The sequence below is a fragment of the Pelophylax lessonae genome (genome assembly GCF_965119305.1).
Source record: "Pelophylax lessonae genome assembly, chromosome: 7".
NCBI lineage: Eukaryota > Metazoa > Chordata > Amphibia > Anura > Ranidae > Pelophylax > Pelophylax lessonae.
In genome coordinates, this window is record NC_138774.1 from 69815151 (window position 1) to 69841408 (window position 26258).

General features: G+C 44.7%; 1 protein-coding gene across 1 annotated transcript in view; it reads right to left on the minus strand.

The window, feature by feature from the left end:
• Positions 1-26258, minus strand: part of LOC309560469 (uncharacterized protein) — a gene marked incomplete at its 3' end in the record, with an annotated part of 238627 nt that overhangs the window by 204464 nt on the left and 7905 nt on the right. The gene's annotated exons all lie outside the window — the stretch shown is intronic.

Here is a 26258-nt window from a genome sequence, read left to right on the forward strand (position 1 = left end):
CTATTACATGTATTGCTGATTAACTTGGATAGGGCATGGGAGCGTGGGATACTCCATGGGCACTAAGCAGAAGATTGAGGACACTATTGACTGTCACACTACTTCTCAGAGCGGCTCCTCCAGCAGTAGCCCAGAAAATGGACAATACTGGAACACCCAGGCCAGGCAAGCACTAGTATTAGTAGGTTAAAGATATCAACAGCAGCAGTCACCAGGATCCCCTTTTTTGAGTTTATACTCACAGTGCCCCTGGATACTTGGATGCCCAAGTATGTGCCCCCCCCCCCCCCCCCAGCTCTGCCACTTCAGGCTGGTGACTTCTTCTCATGGAAAAGAACAAGGCAGCTCCAGGCTTCAGACTTTTGCATCACAATCCCAGCCACCATCTGGTTACCCTCCCCAAGGATTGGCTGAGACAACATAAATTCTCAGCTACTGATTTGCTTCATCCAGCCCACTACATTCTAGAATCCTCCAGAAGGCATGGGGGAAGCAAACAAACCTGCAGCCGGTGAAACTGAGAACAACCCAAATCAATCACAAACTGCTCAACTAATTACAGGAGAGTAGGGTTGAGCGAACACGGACTGTATTGTTCTGGATCGTACTGGACTTTTGGGTATTCGGTACCCAGACATGGACCCGAACATTTCACTGTATGTTCGGGATACAGTCCGTTGTTCGGTTGTTTTGGCGTGGTTTTAATGGCGCGGTTTCAACAGCTGCAAGGCAGCCAATCAGCAAGCGTTTAACTAGTGTGCCCTTAGAAGCCATCACAGCCATGCCTACTAATGGCATGGTTGTGATTGGCCAGTGCAGCATGTGACCCAGCCTCTATATAAGCTGGAGTCACATAGCGCTGCGCGTCACTCTGCTCTAACTATACTAGGGACAGATTCCTGATGCTGCTGAGGGAGAGATAGGAGATTATTGTAGGGGCAGGCTGGAGATTGTTTTCAGGGAAAGAATAGGAAGAATCTTCTTTAATCAGACAGTGATCTACATTGATTTTATTGTGTGGGGGTGCAGTGCACAATCTTTTTGCCCTGACCTGAGCCCAGTGAGGAGGAGGGAGATAAAAAAAAACTTTTATCAGTCTGTTAGGTGGGCGGCGTGCAGCGTGTAGTGGCCATGTAATGAAAGCTCAGTGCATATGTGTCTGCTTAATCTGGATTTAAAAAAAAAAAAAAAAATTTCCTTCATATTTTACTTTGACATACAGTGTTTAGACACTGCTTTTCTAATCTGCTCTTCAAAAAGCACCAATTTAAGGTCCAAATAATTTTTTTTCAGTTTTTAGTGAAAAAAAAATATTTTTTAGTTTTTCATTCAAATGTTTTTTTTTTTATTCAATAGCGGAATAGAACAACAACAGTATCCAACCTGTTAGGCGTGTAGCAGCCATGTAATGCAAGCTCAGTGCATATGTGTCTGCTTAATCTGGATTAAAAAAAAAAACGAAAAACTTTTTTCCTTCATATTTTACTGTGACTTACAGCGTTTAGACACTGCAGTTCCAATCTGCTATTCAACAAGTACCAATTAAGGAGACAATTATTTTTTAGTTTTTCATTCATACTTTACTGTGACACTGTCATACAGCGTTTAGACACTGCTGTTCAAAAATCACCAATTAAAAGGGAAAAATAAAACATAATACGTTACAGTGAGATACACCCATTGGATACTGCTGTTGTATTCCGCTTTGCAATAAAAACCCATTTAGGGGGAAAAAATTTAATTGCAGCCTAGTCTGTATATGTTACAGTGAGCTACACCCATTGGATACTGCTGTTGTATTCCGCTTTGCAATAAAAATCCATTTAGGGAAAAAAAAAAAAATTGCAGCCTAGTCTGCATATTTTACAGTGAGATACACCCATTGGATACTGTTGTTGTATTCTGCTTATCAATAAAAACCCATTTAGGGGAAAAAAAATTGATTGCGGGCTAGTCTGCATATGTTACAGTGAGATACACCCATAGGATACTGTTGTTGTATTCCGCTTATCAATAAAAACCCATTTACAGTAGGGGAAAAAAATTAAATTGCGGCCTAGTCTGCATATGTTACAGTGAGATACACCCATTGGATACTGTTGTTGTATTCCGCTTATCAATAAAAACCCATTTAGGGGAAAAAAATATAATTGTGGGCTAGTCTGCATATGTTACAGTATGATACACCCATTGGATACTTTTGTTCTATTCCGCTTATTAATAAATAAGTCAATCAATAAGTCAATCAATAAGTCTGGCCAGCATGTGCAAGGTGGAGTTCCACCTTGTGGGCACGTCACATATGAGGCGGTGAGCGGGATGGCCGAAGTTACGCTGCAGCGCTGACAGGCGAGCAGCAGCAGGGTGAGAACGCCGAAAGTGCGCACAGACGGCCTGCACTTTCTGCAGCAGCTCTGACATATCGGGTCATTTTTAAGGAAGCTCTGTACCACCAAATTCAGCACTTGTGCCAGGCAAGGGATGTGCGTCAAACCGGCTATGCCCAGAGCTGCTACAAGATTTTGACCATTATCGCACACCACCAGGCTAGGCTTGAGGCTCATTGGAACCAACCACTCATCGGTCTGCTGTTCCATGCTCCTCCACAACTCCTGCGCAGTGTGGGTTTTTTGCCCCAAACAGGCAAGTTTTAAAACTGCCTGCTGTCGTTTATCCCTGGCTGTGCTGAAGTTGGTGGTGAAGGTGATACGCTGACTGAATGAGGAGGCAGTAGAGGATGAGGAAGCGGAGTAGGAGGAGTTAGGAACAGGAGGCAAACTGAAGCGTCCTGCAATCCTCGGTGGTGGAAGGACATGCGCCAAACTGCTATCTGCCTCTGGCCCAGCCGCCGCTGCATTTACCCAGTGTGCTGTTAGGGAGATATACAGTGGGTACGGAAAGTATTCAGACCCCCTTAAATTTTTCACTCTTTGTTATATTGCAGCCATTTGCTAAAATCATTTAAGTTCATTCTTCTTCCTCATGAATGTACACATAGCACCCCATACTGACAGAAAAACACAGAATTGTTGACATTGTTGCAGATTTATTAAAAAAGAAAAACTGAAATATCACATGGTCCTAAGTATTCAGACCCTTTGCTGTGACACTCATATATTTAACTCAGGTGCTTTCCATTTCTTCTGATCATCCTTCAGATGGTTCTACACCTTCATTTGAGTCCAGCTGTGTTTGATTATACTGATTGGACTTGATTAGGAAAGCCACACACCTGTCTATATAAGATCTTCCAGATCACAATGCATGTCAGAGCAAATGAGAATCATGAGGTCAAAGGAACTGCCTGAAGAGCTCAGAGACAGAATTGTGGCAAGGCACAGATCTGGCCAAGGTTACAAAAAGATCTAAGAGCACAGTGGCCTCCATAATCCTCAAATGGAAGACGTTGGGGACGACCAGAACCCTTCCTAGAGCTGGCCGTCTGGCCAAACTGAGCTATCGGGGGAGAAGAGCCTTGGTGAGAGAGGTAAAGAAGAACCCAAAAATCACTGTGGCTGAGCTCCAGAGATGCAGTCAGGAGATGGGAGAAAGTTGTAGAAAGTCAACCATCACTGCAGCCCTCCACCAGTCGGGGCTTTATGGCAGAGTGGCCCGACGGAAGCCTCTCCTCAGTGTAAGACACATGAAAGCCCGCATGGAGTTTTCTAAAAAACACCTGAAGGACTCCAAGATGGTGAGAAATAAGATTCTCTGGTCTGATGAGACCAAAATAGAACTTTTTGGCCTTAATTCTAAGCGGTATGTGTGGAGAAAACCAGGCACTGCTCATCACCTGTCCAATACAGTCCCAACAGTGAAGCATGGTGGTGGCAGCATCATGCTGTGGGGGTGTTTTTCAGCTGCAGGGACAGGACGACTGGTTGCAATCGAGGGAAAGATGAATGCGGCCAAGTACAGGGATATCCTGGACAAAAACCTTCTCCAGAGTGCTCTGGACCTCAGACTGGGCCGAAGGTTTACCTTCCAACAAGACAATGACCCTAAGCACACAGCTAAAATAACGAAGGAGTGGCTTCACAACAACTCCGTGACTGTTCTTGAATGGCCCAGCCAGAGCCCTGACTTAAACCCAATTGAGCATCTCTGGAGAGACCTAAAAATGGCTGTCCACCAACATTTACCATCCAACCTGACAGAACTGGAGAGGATCTGCAAGGAGGAATGGCAGAGGATCCCCAAATCCAGGTGTGAAAGACTTGTTGCATCTTTCCCAAAAAGACTCCTGGCTGTATTAGATCAAAAGGGGGCTTCTACTAAATACTGAGCAAAGGGTCTGAATACTTAGGACCATGTGATATTTTAGTTTTTCTTTTTTAATAAATCTGAAACAATGTCAACAATTCTGTGTTTTTCTGTCAGTATGGGGTGCTATGTGTACATTCATGAGGAAGAAGGGGGAACTTAAATGATTTTAGCAAATGGCTGCAATATAACAAAGAGTGAAAAATTTAAGGGGGTCTGAATACTTTCCGTACCCACTGTAATGTCCCTGACCGTGCTTACTGGTCCACGTGTCTGTAGTTAGGTGGACCTTGCCACAGATGGCGTTGCGCAGTGCACACCTGATTTTGTCACCCACTTGGTTGTGCAGGGAAGGGATGGCTTGCCTGGAAAAGTAGTGGTGGCTGGGCATGATGTACTTTGGGACAGCCACCGCCATAAGGCTTTTAAAACTCTGCATCTCCACCAGACGGAATGACAGCATTTCAAAGGCCAGGAATTTTGAAATGCTGGCATTCAGGGCCAGGGATCGCGGGTGGGTAAGGGGGTACTTCCTCTTCCATTCCAGTGTTTGGGAGATAGAAAGCTGAACGCTTCCACGGGACTTTGTGGAGATGGTTGTTGGTGACCCAGGTGGCGGTGTTGCTGGCAGATCCTCTGTTTGCGGGGTAGCAGGTGCCACTGTCACCACAGTGGTGGATGAAGAGGTCGAGACTGCAGCAGAAGAGGAAGCAGGAGAAGCCAGAGACCTTTCTTGTTTTTTGAGGCGTCTACTCCATTGCAGCTTGTGCTTTGCACTTAGATGTCTGGTCATGCAGGTTGTGCTCAGGTTGAGAAGGTTTATGCCTCGCTTCAGGCCCTGATTGCACAGCGTGCAAACCACTCGTGTCCTGTTATCATCACATTGTCTGAAGAACTGCCACGCTAGGGAACTCCTTTGAGCTGGCTTTGGTGTGCTCGGTCCCTTGCTGCGTTGGGCAGTAGCAGGCGTAGTGTCTGGGGCACGGCCGCTCTGCTTTTGCACCCTGCTCCCTCGTCTGCTGTGCTGGTGGCTCTGTGCGACCACCGCCTCTTCCTCCAAACCACTCAGGTCACCTGCATGACGTTCATTCCATGTGGAGTCGAGGACCTCATTGTCCTCCACATCGTCTTCCACCCAGTCTTCACCCCTGCCCTCCTTGTCAGTCTCCACAATTCGGAATTCCGCAGCAGTTGGCATCTGTGTTTCGTCATCATCCGAGACGTGCTGTGATGGTCCTCCCATGTACTCATCTTGAGACATAAGTGGTTGGGCATCGGTGCACTCAATCTCTTTCACTTCTGGGGAAGGGCTAGGTGGATGGCCCTGGGAAACCATGCCAACAGAGTCATCAAAAAGAAGAAGAGACTGCTGCATGACTTGGGGCTCAGACTGCTTGGCTGATTTGCAAGGAGGTGAGGTGAAAGATTGATGGACATCGGCTGCAGGTGCCAACTCTGACCTTTTAGCAGAAGACTGGGTGGGAGACAATGTGAAGGAACTGGAGGCACTGTCAGCAACCCAATCTACTATCGCCTGTACTTTGTTCTGGCCTCAACATTTGTAGAGGCGCATTAGGCCCTGCTAAATACTGCTGCTGGTTCTGTCTACTCGCAGCTGAGAAAGGTGTTTCACTTGTGCGTGTAGCTGGCACAGATCGACCACGTCCTCTCCTTGCAACAGGAGCTCCACCAGCAGCACCACGACTCAGCACTAACATGGTGGAGCAGTATGTGTGCACACGCCTAGACGTACTGAATGACGGGTCTGCCCCCTTCAACTTCTGGGTCTCCAAGTTGGGTACATGGCCTGAGCTTGCCCTTTACACCTTGGAGGTGCTGGCCTGGCCTGCAGCCAGTGTCTTACCTGAACCTGTATTTAGCAAGGCTGGGGGCGTTATCACAGACAAGCGCAGCCGCCTGTCCAGAGCCAATGTGGACAAGCTCACGTTCATTAAAATGAACCAGGCATGGATCGCACAGGACTTGTCTGTACCTTGTGCAGAATAGACATGTATACCGGCCTTACCCAGCCATTGTTGTATTTGATCTTTCTTACTCATTTGGGGTGTACCCTCATATAAAAAAAAATTAAATTAAAAACCAAAACCAGTGTTGGCTACCTCGTCCTCCTCCTCCACCGCCACCGCCGCTTCCACCTACACCGCCATATCCACCGCCACCTCAACCTCCTACTCCATATGGGCCTCGTCCTCCTCCTACATCATTCAAGATGATTATTTTTTATTTTGATGTATTTTATGTTATTTTAAGTTATTTCCCTATCCACATTTTGTTTGCAGAGCACTTGCCATGTTCTTAAGAAGATTTTGCTGCCATTTGCAGCCCTCTAGCCCTTCCCATGTGTTTTTTAGAGCCATTTTAGTGCTCAAAAGTTCGGGTCAACATTGACTTCAATGGGGTTCAGGATCGGGGTCAAGTTCGGGTTAAGTCCGGGTCACGAACCAGGACTTATTTTTCAAGTTCGGCCGGACCCGCCGAACCCGGACATCCAGGTGTTCACTCCAGTCTACAGGAGAGCCACAAAAACTTTATTTACCTAACCTAACTAGCAGCCCATCTAGAAGGGTACTACACTGCTTTCTCAAAGGCACTTGGATCTATTAGGGGTTATTTTTAAAATGCTGCTTAAAATATATCTGTTTAAAATGCTTGCCCCCACAAGCATTTGCTTTTAGTCGACAGGGAAGGATTTGAAAGTTTAGACAGCTTACGCATAGCAACCAATTACTGCATTTGCCCGTATGGTGTTCATATATGTAGCACTCTCCTAGCTAGGTTGCTAGATTTGGTTAGGCAAATTTAGTTCTGTGGCTGGACAGTAATCAGCAGAGCAGCATGTGATTGCTTTGGGCTGCTTTGGGCTCTGCAGGCTGCGAGTTTGATTTCTCCCCCATCTTCTGGAGATTTCCAGAATGTAGTATGTGGGAGAGTCAAATAAGCAGCCTAAATATTTATGCAGCCAATCCCTGGGGAGGAGTGCATAAATAGTTTGGAGCCTCAGAGAGCAGATTCTTCCCTGGGAGGAGAGATTCCCAGCCAGAAGGGCTGCCAGCCCTTACTGGCAGTACAGCCAAAGATCTTGCCTGTCTCATTGAGGTCACAGCTGTGTATAGCTGGGGGGGGGGGGGTTTCACTGAGTCAGTCTGAAGGCTCCGCTGCTGAAACTGTTTGCCTGAGTTTGGCGGACAACAGCCAAGCCCCAAGGACACTTAGTACAGACCAGAGAGAGACATCTTCATAACTGTTAACCCCGGTGCACTAGTATTAAGGCTTGCCTGGCCTGGAACATTGTTTATGGTGTCCCAGGGCTGTCCACTTTTACGTCCCCCTGCTTAAGCAGCTGCTCATTCTGTGCCGGATTTAGACCTTATGGGGCCAGGGGCACTTCAAGTTTGGGGGGCTTCTCAACACAGAAATTAAATTATATGACCCATAAAAAGATGAACTGGAATGATAAACCACATTTGTATATGTTAGATTCCGTAGGAGACACTTGGCTGATTTTTTCCCTCAATTTTATTGACTGTAAGAATACATTTCTTCCTGCACTTAGCATCTGCAAAATCTTTCACTAACTCATCAAACTGTTTCATCTTGAGGACACAGCTCTCGACAGCCAGTAAGCACAGAGCACGTAGTCTTTCATGAGTCATCGGGGTTCTCAGATAATTCTTATCCGGTATTAGCATCTCATTAACATCTATTTGTTATGTTGGTAAATTATTACTCAAATTCCCTTATTCTATATATATACTGTTAAAGGGAATTTGAGTGATAATTTACCAACACAACGAGTAGATGATAATGAGATGCTAACACCCTGTGTCCGACCCCAGACATATGCAACATAAGTATGTAAGTATGCCTCTTACTATAATGCATGTAAGTGATCACTTTGATTATTTCTATATAAATACTTTTGTAGAAAAATCAATATCATTATTTTGTTACGTATGTGAAACTGATGTCAATATCTATTTAAGATTATGAATGAGGGGGCGTGACCGACACGCGAGCATAAGGGCTGTTTGAAGAGCAAGCTCCTCAACGGGCCGTACGCACAGCATCTGCCAGCCTCCTGCTATCCATCTTCAGCCCGAGAACAAGCTCTATACCTCGGCCACATCCCGCACAGCATGCCACCGAAGAGGAAAGAAGACCGGCTTCCTCATAAGTTGACAGCTTACATGTTCCAGCCGATGGAGTGGAGTGGCCAAGATGGCGCTGTGGCTGGCCTGCAGTTCCCGGCGCCCACTCTCTCCTCCACTGCACACGCAGACCAGCCTGCTCCTCCATATCAGGGCACCTCTCCTTAGGATAACACGGACATCACCAGATACCCTCCTGGCAGTCCAATGACAGGTAGCCCTGCAAAGGCAAAAATTAAGCTGGATTTTGCTGACCACAGCACTGAGATGAGCCACATCCCATCACTGTCTCCCCTACCAAATAGCCAGGCCCCCTATCCAGATACTAGAGCTGCTTTCCCCACTGCAGGCCAAGCAGTATTAGATACTATATTGAAGGATATACTGATGTCCTTAAGAAGCTCCATCCAATCTGACATGCTATCCCCAGGGCTAGCCCAAGACATTGTGCTGCCTGGGTCCAAAAATTAAATGCTGCTCCTCCTAAAAACAAATCCCGCCCACCAAAAGGCCCACACAATTTTATTTTATATCATGAGATTTAAAACTAAAATTAAATGTATCAGGAAGTCAGATTTAAATGCAACAGGCGGCGTGGCTTGGCGCGCGGACGGAATGGACGCTTGAAGACCGAGCTCCTCCACAGATCGGGTCTCCCAGTGCTAGCGGGCTCCGATATACTCTAGCATGGGCAGAGCAAACAAGCCGGGAAGTGGCACAAAGACACCGAGGTCCGGTCCGAGCGGTTCTACACGGAACATACCGGACTTTTTCGGCGCTCACACCTCCAGCATGAAAGGCTCTCAGGCTTCCAAGATGGCGCGGCCGGCGCTCAGAGAAGAAGAAAGAGACTATGACACAGACTCTCTGGCGGACACGGAGGACATGGCAGGTGAGCCAGACCCCTCTGACCCCCCTCTAACATACAAAACAATGACGGCAATAGCAGCGGATATCAAAAATTCCTTTGCATCAGCTATTGTAGACTTGAGAGCTGACATTACCAGACTCTCTGACCAGATGTCGGCTGTTGAAAGAGCTGGGAGACACAGGGACAAGGCCATAAGGAGACTAGAGGACGTTGCCATGTCTCATTCTTCACACTTGATAGCCATAAACAGGCAAGTCGAGGACCTCGACAACAGGGGTCGTCGTAATAACATAAGGGTGAGGGGGGTCCCGGAATCAATAGAGACAGAAGGGGTCAAATGCACTCTCCAATCTGTGTTTAATAGCCTGTTAGAACGCCCGGAGGAATCGCCCATAGACTTTGAAAGGGCGCACAGGGCCTTAAGACCGAAGCCCCCGGATGATGCCCCACCTAGAGACATCATATGTTGCCTTTCCAGCCACCCTCTTAAGGAGGATATCCTCTCAAAAGCAAGCCAGAATGAACGGATCATTTTTAACGACAGTCCTATTCAACTCTTCCAGGACCTGTCCCCCATCACTCTGAACAACAGGAGAGCCCTTAGACCCCTCTTGGAAATTCTTAAGGCAAAAAACATTACATATAGGTGGAAATTCCCCTTTGCCTTACAGGCGGGGATTGGGGGCAAACAATACTTTCTGCGCACACCAGCAGATCTCCACGACTTCTGCGCCAATCTGCACATTGAAGAAATGGAACTCCCGGATTGGTATACAGAGTTCTTGGTTCCCCTACCCCATGAGGCTAACCAAGAAGGCCCGGAAGCCTCCAACGCACGCTCACCTCACCACAAGAAAGGGAAGCAGCAAAGGAAAAGAGAGCTTAATTCCTTGTTTGGCTCCTCTCCCAAAACGCCTAAGACTCCAAGAAACAGAGACCGACCTTAACTACTTGCCACCTATAGCATCTGGAATTCAAATACCATGTTCACATTCTCTCCTTCCCCACTGCTTGTAGCATTTATTATTATGGAGCCTTGAACTCTCTGCCAGTATACTACACTACTCATGCTGCTTGACAACTACCGATCTGGGATTAACAGTTTGCTCATGTAATTCAATCAGCACACGGAGTAAGTCTCTCACACTTACTTGCTCTTCCTCTTTTTGACCACTTGGTGGTAACAAAGACTGCATAGTAACAATGGCAATACTTGTCTGGTCCCTTTTTACAGAAAGATATGGAACTTTACTCTGAAGCCAGTGCTTGACATTCATCCTTTTTTTTTTTTTGGTTCTTTTTTCTTTCTCCTTTTTTTTTTCCAAACAGGGACTTGAACAATACCTCGCTAACTCTATGTGCTATAGAATTACTGTTATTTTACATGGGATAATGAGGCTACACCCATGATAAATATGCAAAGGATTTGCTGATTAAGAGAGGTCACTGATCGAGACTTGCAAACTGTAGTTACAAAGGTTTGATCTCTCTACCTGTTTGCGATCTCGCCTGACATTCTGATTGCTGTTTAATGATTATCAACCAGATCCACATTCCTCTTGTCGATAAAGTAATAGCAGAGATTCACTCCTCCATAAGAGAATAGGCTGCAGTTTTTATATTTGCCTAATTTAGGGGATGGAAACTTTGTTTCAAACATTGCGGATTTAGGAGCCCGCTTACATACCTGCACGTTGGCCGGCCTATAGACTCACGAGCCTTTAGGCTTGGGGGTCTGTGGGCTTACCAACATCTCTAGTTACAAGTTAAAGTTATAATGTTAATTGTTGAAGACCTTGGATCTTATTGTGACTTCATGTCATAGGAGCTTCTCTCCTCAAGTGGAGACCCGAGGTTGCAGGAATAGTTTTTCGGTCACAGATTAAGATAATTTTTTATTGTTCCTTTTTCCCACTGACCGTTCCTGTGTGACGCCTTCCACTACCTTGACAGGATAATTTTATACGTTGATTGATTGCAATAGCATATTACGTGATCTCAATATCCACCGTCTGCGATCTCAACCAGCTCGATTTGACCTGGTTGACCTCGCTATACTGTGAGTCTTCTCTTTTCTCCCCCTTTTTTTTCTTTATTATTATTTCTATTTTTCTTTGTTCTCTTTGTACTGATCCCTCCTTTCTTCCCCCCCTAGTGTTTCAACCCCCTCCCCCATCCTTTTATTTTACTACAGGCTGAGGGGACCTCCCCTGCGGACAAGATGGCGTACGCTCACCTGGGAAAGTGCCCTTTCCTAATTTCACATAACATTAATGGTCTGAATGTCCCGGAAAAGAGGAGAAAAGTTCTTTATGAACTTAAGAAAAGTAAACCACAACTGTTTTTTTTACAAGAGACCCATTTCAAAAATCCCTCTCATCCTTCACTGACAAACAAACTTTTTCCAACAGCATTTTATGCATCAAATAACACCGCAAAAACCAAAGGTGTCGCCATTCTGCTTCACAGGGATACACCTTTTGTACTTGAGAAGCAGTTGGCTGATCCGGAAGGGAGATACATCTTTATAGCGGGTACACTGGGGGGTAAACAGATTACATTGGCGAATGTTTATTTCCCCAACCGAGCTCGCTTAACATTTTGTAGGCTACTGATATCTGAATTAAAGAGCTTTGCGAAGGGCTGCATAGTTCTAGGAGGAGATTTTAATGTCCCTCTAAACCCTTTATGCGATACCTCCACAGGACAATCATGCCTTTCCTATATAATTTTGAAAAAAATCAAAATGTCGCTCCAGTCACTCACGCTTATCGACACCTGGAGGACGTTACACCCCTCTGAAAGGGATTTCACCTTTTTTTCTACCCCACACAATAGATACACCAGAATCGACCATGTGTTTGTGTCGCAGAGGGACCTAGCCGAAGTGAGCGGAGCAGACATTGGCTCCATCACCATCTCGGATCATGCCCCGATCTCCCTACATATGAGATTCCTACCAATGCGTAGACCTGATAAGGCCTGGAGACTAAATCCATCTTTGCTTCTGGACCAATCCAGTCAACAACATATTCAAAATGTGTTGAACAACTACTTCTCTGAAAACGGCTCAGGTGAGATTTCCCAACTTACTGTTTGGGAGGCTCATAAGGCGGTTAGTAGGGGTGAGCTGATACGCTTAGGATCACAAAAAAAAAGAGAGAATATAGCAATTAAAGAAAAACTACTGACTAAAATCAGAGAATTAGAAAACAAACATAAACGATCTTTAGCCAGATCAGTAGAAGAGGAATTAACGCATGCCAGGAAGGAGCTCCAAGCCCTTCTGGATGCGGACACCAAACGGATTCTATTTTGGCAAAAAGCCATATATTACGAACACGGGGGCAAATCAGGGAAGATTCTGGCCAGAGCCTTAAAGGACTCCCAGGCCGCCAATGTTATCCCGGGGATTAAATCAACGCAAAATCATCTAATCCAAGATTCCAGAGATATTGCAAACACTTTTAGGGATTTTTATGAGAAATTATACAATTTACCCAACCAAAACAAACCCGAGAACTGTACTACTACCAGACCCCAAGCTATTAGAGAATATCTAATGAAAAGCGGACTCCCAACCCTAGACCAAGAGTGCAAAAATATTATGGACTCAGAGATAACAGTTGATGAGGTGAAACTTGCCATTAAGGCTATGAAGGCAGGGAAAAGCCCAGGCCCTGATTTACGGCCCAATATTATAAAATCTTCACTGACACCCTGGCACTCGTTCTTGCAGAGGCCTTAAATACAATTAAGGATGGACACACTCCCTCTAGAGACTTCCTAACTTCCCACATTACAGTGATCCCAAAACCTGACAAGGATACAACCTTATGCTCCAACTAAAGGCCAATATCCCTGCTTAATCTAGATCTAAAGATTCTAGCGAAAATCATGGCCGATAGGATCAGGCCATATTTGGGGAAAATAGTTGGACCGGATCAAGTAGGATTTATGCCCGGGAGGGAAGCCAGGGACAATGTTATTAAGTCAATAAACCTAATTCATGGAGCAAAGACATCGGGGTTTGAAGGCCTTCTACTATCCACGGACGCAGAGAAGGCCTTTGACCGCGTGTCATGGGACTATCTTTTTGAGACCTGTGCCCATATTGGGTTGGGTTCGAATATGATGTCCTGGATCAGAGCTCTAGCTAAAGTTAGAGTAAATGGAGTATTCTCTGACCCCCTAGACTTACGCAACGGTACGAGACAAGGTTGCCCGCTCTCTCCCGTACTGTTCATACTGTCTCTGGAACCACTACTTAGGTCAATTAATTTAGATCCATCCATACAGGGAATCAAAACAAGGCAAAGAGAATATAAGGTATCGGCATATGCGGACGATTTACTCTTTTATGTCTCCCAACCACATATATCGATACCCAACCTGAGCCAACACTTCAAAGATTATAGAGCACTGTCCAATTTCAAAATTAACAACTCAAAGTCGGAGGCAATAAATCTAACTCTCTCCCCCCAGATGGTAAAATTTACCAAAGATAATTGCCCATATCGTTGGGAAGAGAAATCACTAAAGTATCTGGGAATTGGTCTGACAGCAAACACTAATGAACTATTTGACACCAATTTTACCCCTCTGTTACGAAAGATCTCGACTGACCTCAGAAAATGAGACAGGGGCAGATTTTCATGGTTCGGTAGGGCAGCTATTGTAAAGATGACGGTACTGCCCAGACTACTTTACCTGTTTCATACCCTACCGATCCATGTCCCTTCTTCATTTTTTCGTAGTCTCTCTTCTCTACAGCGCAATTTCATATGGGCTGGTAAGCACCCAAGGTCTTTCTTACCTACAGAGAAACAGGGAGAGCGGTGGCATCGGAATCCCGAATTTTTACAAATACTATGTGGCGACGCATTTAACCAGAATTATAGACTGGTGTTGTCACACAGATACCAAGGATTGGGTCAACATTGAGAAACACTGTTCCCTCTGCGACACACAACACCTATTATTGATGAATATTCGATCACTACCACCCGAGATCAAACAACACCCCCTGATTTGCACCACCCTCAAAATTTTCCAAAAGTCTATGGTCAAATTTGGACTTTCTACCTTCCCGAGCCCAATTGTACCCCTATACAACAACCCTGATTTCCCACCAGGCGTACAAAATAATTCTATGCAAGTACTGACTGGCGGCAAGTTGATACCCCTGACAGCTGCTCACTGTTTCTCAAGGAGCAAAATTCTCAGCTTCCAAAATTTACAGAAAATCTGCTCACCTAAACACCGCCTGTCGTACTGGAATTACGTACAAATACACGATTTTCTACAGAGCAGCAAATACAAAAATCTATTTTTTAGAGCTCCTACAGAATTTGAGAATTGTTGCTCACTCCGCTCGCCAATGAGGAAGGTGCCTTCCATAGCATACAAATGGCTTAACGTTACCCCGATAGACTCGTCAGACCCATTCCAAAAGAGATGGGAAGACACTCTGGGTATATCATTCTCAGCTGCTCAATGGAGGAAATCGTGTGTGTTTGCGTACAAATGTTCTCTCAGTACTAAATTACAAGAAAACGCCTTTAAAATCAGGGCGCAGTGGTACAATACACCAGACAAATTGAAAAAATGGTTCCCGAATGTCACCGACAAATGCTGGAGATGTGGAGCAACTCAGGGTACTTTTACTCACATCTGGTGGTCATGTCCTAAGATAGAGCGATTCTGGAGGGAAGTTGCCTCCTGGACGAGGCACGTCTCTGGAATTGACCTAGATTTCAACATTCCAACCTACCTTCTTCATATCAATCCTCTGCCTTACCGCACATATAAACTCTCAGTAGTTAGACACATGTTGAATGCGGCAAAATGTCTCATCCCACTAAATTGGAACTCCATCAATCCCCCACAAATTTGTGACTGGTTATCTAAGATAAGCCAAATCTACGAAATGTAAAAGACACTTGTAATGAAAACTGACAGGACCGAAAGGTTCCGTAAAATTTGGTCACCATGGACATTTTTTACAGTATCCCCTGAATTTCTTGCACTAGTATCTTGAAAGATTTAACCTACGAATCTTATCCTGAATAGTACTCATCTGGCATTCCTGGGAGCGGTCCCCTCCAGGAATGTTTAACCCTGACACCCTTCACCTCCCTTACCCAACACCCTCTTTCCTGGTGTCTCTTACACCACCGTGCTTGTCCTTTGTCTTTTTCTCTCACTTCTTACCTATTCTCCTCCGTGACTCTGGCTGATCCTCACCTCCCCCTTTACTTCGGCCAGGGCTGGAGATAATTTTATTATACCCTACTCTAATACCTGCCTCTTTCATATTACTTAATACATGGTTACACTCGAAATCAAACCATACAGTTGAAATTTGGATATCATAAGTTTTATCATTTCTTATATTGCCTGATATCCATAAGTTTTGGTGCCTTTAACTGTGATACATACTATGCCTGACTTGACTATATGCTGATCCCCTGAACATTGTATCTGTTAATTTCAATTCTACTTGGTATGTATATTTGTGATACATTTGCTATTTCCATGTTTGTACAAACGTACAGCTAACTGTAACTTGTGTTAAATTTTCAATAAAGCATCTTTTTGTGAACAAAAATAAATAAATGCAACAGCAGCTTGTCTACATGCACAATTATATGACATCCCATTATGTTAAATTTCAGACCACAAACTCCAGAATTATTTTGTTTGAATGTCTGGCGTCATTGCACACTCCACAATCACATAAGGAACGTTCCCCGGAGAAGACTCACCACCTCCTCACACTCATCAGTTTGCACTACGGGTGGCAGTGTGAGATGGGGAAATGCCACCCGTAACGCGCCACAAACTGATGACACACAAAATTGCTGGAAAAAAAATCTTGAGCATCAATTTGCTGCCCCTCTCAAAGTTCTGCCTGGGTCCAATGGACCCAGTGGGACCCATGGTAGGGCCAGCTCTGTCTATCCCTCATGCAGAGATTTAGTCACAGTATGGGAGCTCTGGAAAATTAGGTAGCTTATATTGAATCGAACATGGGTGACATTACAAACACAGTGAATGATATCATTGACACCAAGGAAGATCAGACCCAAGATACCAAATCAATCAAAGATGAATTGGCGGATATAGAGGATAGATCCTGCCGCAATAACATCATGATCTGGGGGATCCCCGAATCTGTACAACCCACTGAACTATTCACATATGCAAAATATGCAAAAGGGTTGATCAAAGCCATACTCCCAGACACCAAAAACGTGGAATTAATCATTGACCGCATACACAGGCTATCAAAACCCTCGTTTCTTCCAGACGCGGTCCCCAGAGATGTAATTTTGGGGATCCATTTTTACTATGTTAAAGAGCAACTTATGCAGAAAACGAGGGCTCTAGGATCCCTACCTGACCCTTACGGCCAGCTTTCCTCCAATGATCAGACTTGTCCTGACATGCCCCCGCTGCACTGCCATTCAATGGGAAGCTCAGTGTGCTGCTGCTTCCCCCCGGCTCTTATGCAGCTGAGAACAAAGGGAATGTGATCACTTATAAAAAAGAGAAAAAAGGTATTTATATTGTATTTTCATACCTATACAAAAATGTTTTGCCTTTCATTTCTATTTTAAATGGAACATGTTGTTTTACAAGGTGATCGTTTACAATCACTTTAATAGGAAAGGGCAAACTCTGCAACAACAACAGACACCTGCAATATCAGCTTATGCATTAGCAGTACTGCAGACACAAGCCACAACTTGTGAGGCATTGAGAAACAAACAGAACTGTGGACAAAAAGCCAGCAAAGATTTACATTTTTGATGCCTGCTTTCATCAGTGCAGGATATTAGCATATACCTGTAGGCAACTCCTAATAGTATAACAGCAGCTGAGTACTGTTGTCTTGTGCACTAAGTGGTGCATCTTACCATCTAAACGCCTCAGCCAGCAGGAAGTCCAATGAATGTCCATACATGGAGTCATGATGAAGGAGGCACTCGTGCAATCTTTAGAAACCAGCATCCTGCATCCTGCTTCTTATAGCAGATTTACAGCCTGTACAGAAAGAGTTTCACCGCAGAGAGGCTGAACAGATAGGCCAGATGAATCCGGCAAGGTGAGGGTAAATATTCTGCTTTAAACACTTCCATAACTGGCTGAGCAGTGAGGAAAAAAAGGGAGAATTCCGCCTTGTGGGAGGTGACTCATTTATATAGTATATCCTGTGATTGGGTGAGGGCGGAGCCTGTTGCCATATGTGTATGCTATCATGCTTGTGTCAGGAAAAATATACATTTGAAATGTGGCTGACCCACCACCAAAAAAACAACCCAAAATAAATTCACCTTCTCCTGACTATACCACATACACTATATTACCAAAAGTATTGGGACACCTGCCTTCACACACACACATGAACTTTAATGGCATCCCAGTCTTGGTTCGTAAGGTTCAATATTGAGTTGGCGCACCCTTTGCAGCTATAACAGCTTCAACTCTTCTGGGAAGGCTGTCCATTAGGGACCATTCTTCCAGAAGCATATTTGTAAGGCCAGGCACTGATATTGGACGAGAAGACCTGGCTCACAGTCTCTGCTCTAATTTATCCCAAAGGTGTTCTATCGGGTTCAGGTCTGGACTTCATGCAGGCCACTCAAGTTCCTTCACCCCAAACTCACTCATCCATGCCTTTATGGACCTTGCTTTTTGCATTGGTCTAAATTCATTTGGTGGAGGAGGATTATGCTGTGGGGTTGTTTTTCAGGGGTTGGGCTTGGCCCCTTAGTTCCAGTGAAGGGACCTCTTAAGGCATCAGCATACCAAGGCATTTTGGACAATTTCATTCTCCCAACTCTGTGGGAACAGTTTGGGAATGACCCCCTTCCTGTTCCAACATGGCTGCTCACCAGTGCACAATCAGGCTGTCCCTCCTCTGTAGAAGCTACCATGTGGCCTTGGGTAGTCAACCTTAGGGCCAGAAAGTCAGTGAGAAGATGAACCCAGAAGTCCTGCGGAGCTGACTAGAAGGGAGAAACCAGGGAGGATTTGATTCTGTCTACTGTCTACTGTGTCATGGGGTCTGTCCTTTGAGGGCCATACCTTCAAGTAGAAGAGTCAGTGGACGGGTGTCAGTCAAGGGGATGCTAGAGAGGGTCCTGAAGATAAAGTAGTTGCATCAAGTCTGCTGCTAGAGAGAACAAGAAAAATGTATTCTTCCATATAAGTGGCAGTATGGTAAAAGTAGTCTGTCTGCTTCCACAAATAATCTGGTGAGGCCAAGTGAGAGTTGTCCTTATTTATTGCGAATAGTTCAGTTGGAGTATCCCACTATTCCCTTCTTATATCCAAGTTCCACAATAAATACAAAAAACCCAAATACCCTGGACTGTTTATTGAGTAACGAGCAAAAGGGGGTGGGGAGGGATATGTGAAAAAACCCCAGCAACTGTCTGCAGTTAATCAGAGGGAGGCCTAAGAAGTCAACACACAGCAAACCCTACAGGGCAGGAACGTGCAGTCAGGGGAGGTAGACCTCACCTGCAATTAACACTAAAAGAAAAAGGATCGAGCTTCGAGGGTCATAGCTTAGCAACCTTGGGGCACAGAGACACCAGGTACCTGAAGTCCTACCCCATCACTTGTCAAAATTTGGAGCTCCTAGCACCTATGGTTCCGAAGATACAGGGCTTTTTGCGCAGCCTGTCAGAAGCTGTTTGCAGCAGACTGAGAGGATGAGCTCACAGTGCCTCTGATTTCTTGTCAGAGGCACTGAGCTCAATAGACAGCTTGGAGCCTTGGACCAATGGTAAAGCATTGGTCCAAGCTGTCCAAAAAAAAATGCTGCAGTGGAGGCTCTCCTCTCACTTCAGTGTCATAGAAGGGGGCATGTGTCTATAAGACACATGCTCCCTTCCAGCCCAGCCCTCCTAACTACAAGAAAATAACACGGGTTTATAGTATAAGGCTTACCCATAACCCCATGTTTTTCTCACACAGTTAAGAAGGAGAATCTGCTGCTACTGAAAAGGTCCTTTTTTTAACGAAGCAAAATAATATATTATTATGCTATGTTATAACATAATATTTTTTTATTTATCCATATACTGTGAAATCACTAGTTTGAAGTTTTAACTTTTTTTTTTTTTTTTTGAAAATAAATTTTTATTGAGGAAATAGTATACATGAACAATAACAAAATGCAGAGGATATTAAACTGTGCACATGTATGTCCAACATAGTACAAGTCAAAAGAGAAAAGGATCATATAGATGACTCAATAATATAGACATGCACAAACCATTATAAAAATATATAAACTGGAAACATATAAAGTGAATTCTTCTAAGATTTGGGACATAGAAGGGATAGGAATACATTATATGGAAGATGGACCCTCACCCCGATTGGGCACAAACGGTGATGGTGCCGCCCCCATCTGACAAAAACCTCCTAACATAGGTGTCGCCACCACCCATGTATGACTCCCTCCTCTGAGTCCTATAGGGTGTTAATTATGAGCATCCTTAATGATGGAATACCATATCAAAAGAAACAAATGTGGGATATGATAACAGTGGAGAATAATAATGGGAGGGGGGGAGGGGAAAGAAGGGGGGGGGGGATGCCACCAGAGCACTACACCATGCAAAAAGGGATATTGCATGAAAGTCAAGAAACAAAAATAAGTTTATTTTTTACATCATGTCAGGGGAATGAGCAATCCATGATTGCCACTGTTTTTGGAATGTGGCCACTTTCCTATTTTTGAAAGCGAGCATTCTTTCCATTTCAAACTGAATGGCTACTCTGTGTTTGATAGCTGACAGGAGCGGAGGGTCCTTAGTCCTCCACTTGGCTGCTATCGCGATTCTCGTGGCAAACAGAATATGAGCCATCACCCTCCGAGGACCAGGGAGAAAGGAATCCAGACCTATTCCCAGCAATGCTAAGGCCGGGGAAATTGCACAGGGCAGTCCTAGCAGGCGAGAAGCCCAATCAAAAACTTCCAACCAGAGTGGTTGGACCACCGGGCAGCCCCAGAAAACATGTAAGATGTTTCCTGGGTGTTGGCATTCTCTCCAACAAAGGGGAGAACATTTCTTGTCCATAGCGTGAAGCCTGGCAGGTGTCATATAATATCTGTGTAAGAGTTTCAGGGAGTTATCCCAGTGGTCCACACACGCCGAAGAAGAGCGACTGATCTGCAATGCTTTCAACCACTGAATCTCAGAGAAGGACTGGCCTAGCTCATCCTCCCACTTGAGGATAGTGGGGGATTTGCGAAGTGGAGGGTGATATTTGCAAAACTTATAACACAAGGAGATACCTTTAATATTAGAGGGCAACTTTGCGAGCATAAATTCCCAAAGCTTCACCGGTATTGGGGGAATCTTCGATTTGTGAACTTTATTGTAAGCCTTAATTTGGAGTTTAGTCAGCGCGTCCATGGAGGAGCAGATTTGGGGCAAGTGAGCGGAGAAATGGAAGCCTCGATTTCTCCAGTGCAAGGTCGATACCTCCGGTAGTAGTAAGTCATACGTTGCTAGTGGAGTATCAAGGGTTACACATTCCTCATCTCTAAAGTCCTGCGCAAGGAGGTGAGACCACGTTTGCAGGGTAGCTGAAGTTTTAACTTTAAACTTCAGTAATTTGTCTGTTAAGCCATCTGCTTGAGTATAGTTTTTGAAAATAACGGAATTTTTGTAAAATCTTACCGTAAAATTCCTTTCTCTGAGTCCTCCGACAGTCGCCGCCCACTCATACAGTCTTCACCAATGGGTATTAACTTCCTCTCCTTAGGAGTAGCTAGGCATAAGACATGTTAAAACAAAAGCATTTACATAGACACACCCATGGGGGCTGTCCCACTGGTCCAATACCCCCCTGCAATAGCATCCCACTTCAGTTTGTTAGCAAACAGTTAAGTGTATAAAAAAGAGGGGCGGGGGCGGCGACTGTCGGAGGACTCAGAGAAAGGAATTTTACGGTAAGATTTTACAAAAATTCAGTTTTCTCTTATGTCCTCCGCCAGTCGCCGCCCACTCATACAGTCTTCACCAATGGGGGTGTCCCAAAGCAGTGTAGACATGAGGGGGTGGGAAAACGCAACCGTCAGAAAAGGCAACGCAGTACCCACATCAGAGAAAGGAACCCTACTCGAACAAGCAAGGAAACCTTCTGGGCGACAAAAAAGCTCAACAGGAGCAACAACCCAGGAAAGCAAATAATCAAGGGGTTAAATAACCCCAACAGCCAGGGACCCACACAAAACCTGGGTTCACTACTGCACTGCCGCTCAGAGAACTTTTCGGCCAAAGGAGGCATCAGCTGATGCCAGAACATCAATTTTGTCGAATTTAGAAAAGGTGTGCACCGGCTCGCAGCCTTGCACACCTGGGCCACCGAGGCCTGATGCCGGAAAGCCCAGGACGCACTCACCGACCTGGTAGAGTGCGCCTTGACAGGGAAGGGTGGTCCCTGTTCCCTAATGGAATAGGCCTGAATAATTGTCTGTCTGATCCATTTAGCAATGGTCGCTGCAGACGCAGCTATACCCTTCCGAGGTCCCTCAGGAAGGACAAAGAGAGAATCCGATTTCCAAAAGGATTCAGTCGACGACAGGTAAACCCTGATCGCCCTGACAACATCCAAAGAATGCAAGGTAACCTCCTTAGGATATTTAGGATTCGCACAGAGCGAAGGTAAGACAATGTCCTCATTGAGGTGAAAATCCGAAACCACCTTTGGAAGAAAGGACTGGTTAGGTCGCAAGACCACCTTATCCCTATGAACAGAGTTGTATAAAGTTCTCGAAACCCATACTTGAGTAAAAGTACAAGTGCTCGATCAAAAAGTGACTTGAGTAGAAGTGGAAGTGCTCGATCAAAAAGTGACTTGAGTAGAAGTACTAAAGTATTCAACATTTTTTGTACTTAAGTATTGCAAGTAGTTTTTTTAAAAAATTTGCTACTCAAGTACTGAAAGTAAAAGTACCAGTCGTTTTGAAAAAAAAAATTGCTACTCAACTACTGAAAGTTAAAGTACAAGTACTGTGTTATGTAGTTATTAAAGAAAGAAGTCAAAAGTTTGAACATCATATTGTTTTTTATTATTTCAAATGCAGCTTTTATTTATACATACAGTAGCATTTATTTTCGTATGTGCTGATAATACACATGTTTTGAGCTTCATGAAACCTGCCATCTACTGTTCTGGCAGTGGTAATTTTTATAATTGTAACGAGTAACTATGCAGCACAAAAAAAAACATATTGGAGTAGAAGTATTGAAATCATCGAAAAAATGTATTGAAGTAAAAGTGGAAGTAGGAGAAGAAAATTCTACTCTAGGAAAGTACAGATACCGCCTTTCGGTACTTAAGTACAGTAGTGAAGTAGTTCTACTTAGTTACTATACATCTCTGCCTATGAACCACCAGGTAAGGGGAGTGGCAAGACAACGCCTCCAATTCCGACACTCTGCGATCAGAAGTGATCGCCACCAGAAAGGCAACCTTTTTAGACAGCAGAGGTAACAAAATTTCCCTGATGTTTTCAAACGGGGAACACGGACAGAACCAGGTTCAAGTCCCATGGAGGTAAAGGTTCCCTTCTAGGAGGGGCCAAGTGACGCACACCTTGAATGAAGGTGCGAATCAAAGAATTAGATGCCACAGGTCGTTGAAAAAGAACAGCCAGTGCAGATACCTGGCCTTAATCGTAGCCAACGCAAGGCGCTGGTCCACACCAGACTGAAGGAAAACCAACACTCTCGCCACCGAGTATGAACGAGGAGAAAAACCCCTGGACTCACACCAGGCAAAATAGGCTTTCCAGGTACAGTAATAAATCTTAATAGACGAGGCTTTTCTAGCTTTGAGTAAAGTAGGAATGACCTCTGAGGAGAGACCCCTGTCTCTCAGGACCTGGCTTTCAACAGCCATACCGTTAAAGCCAGCGACTGTAAAGCAGGATGGAAGATCGGTCCCTGAGACAGCAGAGGTCAGGTGAACGATGTCCGCCTACCAGGACGGGCGTGGCCAGTCCGGCGCCACCAGAATCACCAGAGTTTGTTCCGAGGCCAACCTGCGAAGGAACCTGGACAACAATTGAATCAGAGGAAAGGCATAAATCAGACGATACTGATGCCAAGGCACCACCAGCGCATCCGAGGCGTCTGCCAGAGGATCGCACGTTCTTGCCACGAGCCTTTCCACCTTGTGGTTTAGCCGAGACACGAACAGATCCACATCCGGGGATCCCCACTTCGCACACAGCATTTGAAATACCTCCGGGTGCAGGGACCAGTCCCCCTGGTCCAGGGTCTGGCGGCTCAGATAATCGGCCTGCCAATTCTCCACACCCGTATAGGGAATGTCAGCCACCGCCTACCTAGATTTCTGGTCAGCCGACCAGCTCTTCAACCATATCAGCCGACAGTTTAGCACCGCGGCACTAGACAGGCATGCAGCCAAAGGGGCCTCATTTAAGGCCGCATCGCACAAATACATGACCCCTTGATAAATCTGGTCCACCATCTCCACGGTAGTGGGGGGGGGGGGCAGAATCAGCCACGAGTATGCGTCTGAGCACCTTGGTCCAATCCACCACAGCCTGAGCCGCCATGACAGAGGCGAAAATAGGTTTCAGCATGGACCCTGCCACCATGTAAGAGTGGCGCACAAGAGATTCCAGCCTCCTATCCTTAGGTAAAAGTACAAGTGCTCAATCAAAAAGTGACTTGAGTAGAAGTGGAAGTGCTCGATCAAAAAGTGACTTGAGTAGAAGTACTAAAGTATTCAACATTTTTTGTACTTAAGTATTTCAAGTAGTTTTTTTAAAAATGTTGCTACTCAAGTACTGAAAGTAAAAGTACCAGTAGTTTTGAAAAAAAAATTGCTACTCAAGTACTGAAAGTAAAAGTACAAGTACTGTGTTATGTAGTTATTAAAGAAAGAAGTCAAAAGTTTGAACATCATATTGTTTTTTATTATTTCAAATGCAGATTTTATTTATACATACAGTAACATTTATTTTCGTATGCGCTGATAATACACATGTTTTGAGCTTCATGAAATCTGCCATCTACTGTTCTTGCAGTGGTAATTTTTATAATTGTAACTAGTAACTATGCAGCACAAAAAAAAAAAATATTGGAGATACCGCCTTTCGGTACTTAAGTACAGTAGTGAAGTAGTTCTACTTAGTTACTATACATCTCTGCCTGTACCCAATGGCGTGGGGTGCCTCATAATAAACGGAAAACTGCCCACCCTCAGATGGCAGGGGAGTGCCGCCAGCCAGAAAATGCAGGACACCAGGGGTGCACGGGCGAACCGTATATGTATCCGGTGAGGTAGCCACCTCACAAGGCTGCATCCCTGAGGACAGGGATGGGTCATTTGTGAGGCCAGGGCGAACACATAACCTTCTAAACGCTTGATGGCGGGCTGGGATTCCATCTGATCCTCTGTCCTGGATAACCAGGATGACCAGTCCGATTCCCAGCTCCGCAAACTCCATCTTCATCCGAAGATCTGACTAACTAAGAGCTGACAAAATAAACAGCTAGTATAGCAAAGAAAAAATGACATTTTCAGAAAATAAAATCATAAAATATAAGAAGAAGGCTGAGACTGTAGCTCCAGCACAGGGAAGCCTATCTGCTCCTGAACTAGGCAGAAGACAAACTGAAGTGGGATGACTATTGCAGGGGGTATTGGACCAGTGGGACAGCCCCCATGGGTGTGTCTATGTAAATGCTTTTGTTTTAACAAGTCTTATGCCTAGCTACTCCTAAGGAGAGGAAGTCAATACCCATTGGTGAAGACTGTATGAGTGTGCGGCGACTGTCGGAGGACGTAAGAGAAATAGTAAATTACCTTAAAAACAATATATATTAATTATTTGTGTATCAGTTGTGGATATTTTTAACTGATTCATGACAAATGTTCCCATACATGTGTGTAATAATATCTCTCACCCACAGGTGGATTAGTGAGCTTTGATGTCGTGTATGTAAAGACGGCTGCCGCATACCCAATTAACCATGTGGTTGTGGGGGGGGGGGGGGGGAGTGCAACCATGTGTTGATGACCTCACTCACAAGATGACCTGTGAGTGATCGAAAGGAATGACCACATCCTGTGGGTGGTCTCTGGTATGAGAAAAAGGCTTTGTTGTATGGGTGCTTCCGTGGAATACAGCAGGCTTTAGGTGAGACACTGCACTTCGGCAGCACTGGAGAGGAGAAGCTGCTCTGAAAGTGATAAAGATAAAAAGACAAGGTGCCTCTAAGTGCAGTAGGCTCTGAGTATTTATTAGGTTAAAAGTATAAAAGCACTCACATTTGGTAAATATGACATGGGCATAGCAAAGATCTGTCTGGAGTCTTCCTATCCGCTGTGCTGAGTGGTTGCAATGGGGACATCCGATGATCCACTTCCTGTAGATGCGTCCTTTCGTCTGTGTCTCAGCCTGGTCGGCATGAGATTTCATGAAAGCAGGGTATGGACGCAGCGGCTGTAATTGGATAGTTAATTGATACCAGCATGTGCATACCCTGAAAGCTGGTAACCATTGCACAATTATCGCACATGTGAATACTGCATTACCATGTTAAAAATATATATTAAAACATACACACATACATATACATACATGTATCTACATACACATATAAATAAAAAAAAAAAATAAAAAAAAATTAAATTATAAAAAAAAAAAAAAAAACGCACATCCAGCATGAAAAAATAATAAGAGACCCAAAAAGATATTCTGTAATAGTGTATTCAATTCTAATTCCTCATTTATGCCCCCAGGTGACAAAACATCAAGGGCATAAATCCACAGTAGCTTTCTCTGCGACAAAAACGCACAAACCTCTCTTTAGGAAAAAAAAACGCACATCCAGTGCAAAATAATGTTCTATAATGGCGTATTCATTTCTAATTCCTCATTTATG